Source organism: Loxodonta africana, chromosome 1 (genome assembly GCF_030014295.1).
Source record: "Loxodonta africana isolate mLoxAfr1 chromosome 1, mLoxAfr1.hap2, whole genome shotgun sequence".
NCBI lineage: Eukaryota > Metazoa > Chordata > Mammalia > Proboscidea > Elephantidae > Loxodonta > Loxodonta africana.
In genome coordinates this window covers 78,828,537-78,831,112 of record NC_087342.1, presented here as the reverse complement: position 1 = coordinate 78,831,112, position 2,576 = coordinate 78,828,537, and positions in this window count along the sequence as shown.

Genomic DNA, 2,576 nt, shown 5'->3' with positions numbered 1-2,576 from the left:
TGCTTTGGAATACCTTTAGTAGTAGTGGTGTTAACTCTTCTCTGAAGGTTTGGTAGAACTCTGCAGTGAAGCCGTCCGGGCCAGGGCTTTTTTTTGTTGGGAGTTTTTTGATTACCGTTTCAAACTCTTTTTTTGTTATGGGTCTATTTAGTTGTTCTACTTCTGAATGTGTTAGTTTAGGTAGGTAGTGTTTTTCCAGGAATTCATCCATTTCTTCTAGGTTTTCAAATTTGTTAGAGTACAATTTTTCATAATAATCTGAAATGATTCTTTTAATTTCATTTGGTTCTGTTGTGATGTAGTCCTTCTCATTTCTTATTCGGGTTATTTGTTTCCTTTCCTGTATTTCTTTAGTCAGTCTAGCCAATGGTTTATCAATTTTGTTAATTTTTTCAAAGAACCAGCTTTTGGCTTTGTTAATTCTTTCAGTTGTTTTTCTGTTCTCTAATTCATTTAGTTCAGCTCTCATTTTTATTATTTGTTTTCTTCTGGTACCTGATGGATTCTTTTGTTGCTCACTTTCTATTTGTTCAAGTTGTAGGGACAGTTCTCTGATTTTGGCTCTTTCTTCTTTTTGTATGTGTGCATTTATCGATATAAATTGGCCTCTGAGCACTGCTTTTGCTGTGTCCCAGAGGTTTTGATAGGAAGTATTTTCATTCTCGTTGCTTTCTAAGAATTTCCTTATTCCCTCCTTGATGTCTTCTATAACCCAGTCTTTTTTCAGGAGGGTATTGTTCAGTTTCCAAGTATTTGATTTCTTTTCCCTAGTTTTTCTGTTATTGATCTCTAGTTTTATTGCCTTGTGGTCTGAGAATATGCTTTGTAATATTTCGATGTTTTGGACTCTGCAAAGGTTTGTTTTATGACCTAATATGTGGTCTATTCTAGAGAATGTTCCATGTGCGCTAGAAAAAAAAGTATATTTTGCAGCAGTTGGGTGGAGAGTTCTGTATAAGTCAATGAGGTCAAGTTGGTTGTTTGTTGTAATTAGATCTTCCGTGTCTCTGTTGAGCTTCTTACTGGATGTCCTGTCCTTCTCCGAAAGTGGTGTGTTGAAGTCTCCTACTATAATTGTGGAGGTATCTATCTCGCTTTTCAATTCTGTTAAAATTTGCTTTATGTATCTTGCAGCCCTGTCATTGGGTGCATAAATATTTAATATGGTTATGTCTTCCTGATCAATTGTCCCTTTTCTCATTATATAGTGTCCTTCTTTATCCTTTGTGGTGGATTTAAGTCTCAAGTCTATTTTGTCAGAAATTAATATTGTTACTCCTCTTTTTTTTTGCTTATTGTTTGCTTGATATATTTTTTTCCATCCTTTGAGTTTTAGTTTGTTTGTGTCTCTAAGTCTAAGGTGTGTCTCTTGTAGGCAGCATATAGATGGATCGTGTTTCTTTATCCAGTCTGTGACTCTCTGTCTCTTTATTGGTGCATTTAGTCCATTTACATTCAAGGTAATTATAGATAAATAAGTTTTTAGTGCTGTCATTTTGATGCCTTTTTATGTGTGTTGTTGACAATTTCATTTTTCCACATACTTTTTTGTGCTGAGGCGTTTTTCTTAGTAAATTGTGAGATCCTCATTTTCATAGTGCTTGACTTTCTGTTAGTTGAGTCGTTACGTTTTTCTTGGTTTTTATCTTGAGTTATAGAGTTGTTATACCTTTTTGTGGTTACCTTATTATTTACCCCTAGTTTTCTAAGTAAAAACCTAACTTGTATTGTTCTATATCGCCTTGTATCACTCTCCATATGGCAGTTCAATGCCTCCTGTATTTAGTCCCTCTTTTTGATTATTGTGATCTTTTACCTATTGACTTCCATGATTCCCCGTTATGTGTATTTTTTTTTAATTAATCTTGATTTGTTTGTTTTTGTGATTTCCCTATTTGAGTTGATATCAGGACGATCTGTTTTGTGACCTTGTGTTGTGCTGATATCTGATATTATTAGTTCTCTGACCAAACAATATCCTCTAGTATTTCTTGTAGCTTTGGTTTGGTTTTTGCAAATTCTCTAAACTTGTGTTTGTCTGTAAATATCTTAATTTCGCCTTCATATTTCAGAGAGAGTTTTGCTGGCTATATGATCCTTGGCTGGCAGTTTTTCTCCTTCAGTGTTCTGTATATGTCGTCCCATTCCCTTCTTGCCTGCATGGTTTCTGCTGAGTAGTCTGAACTTATTCTTATTGATTCTCCCTTGAAGGAAACCTTTCTGTTCTCCCTGGCTGCTTTCAAAATTTTCTGTTTATCTTTGGTTTTGGTGAGTTTGATGATAATATGTCTTGGTGTTTTTCTTTTTGTATCAATCTTAAATGGGTTTCGATGAGCATCTTGGATAGCTATCCTTTCGTCTTTCATGATGTCAGGGAAGTTTTCTGTCAGGAGTTCTTCAACTATTTTCTCTGTGTTTTCTGTCCCCCCTCCCTGTTCTGGGACTCCAATTACCCACAGGTTATCCTTCTTGATAGAGTCCCACATAATTCTTAGGGTTTCTTCATTTTTTTTAATTCTTTTATCTGATTTTTTTTCAGCTATGTTGGTGTTGATTCCCTGGTCCTCCAGATGTCC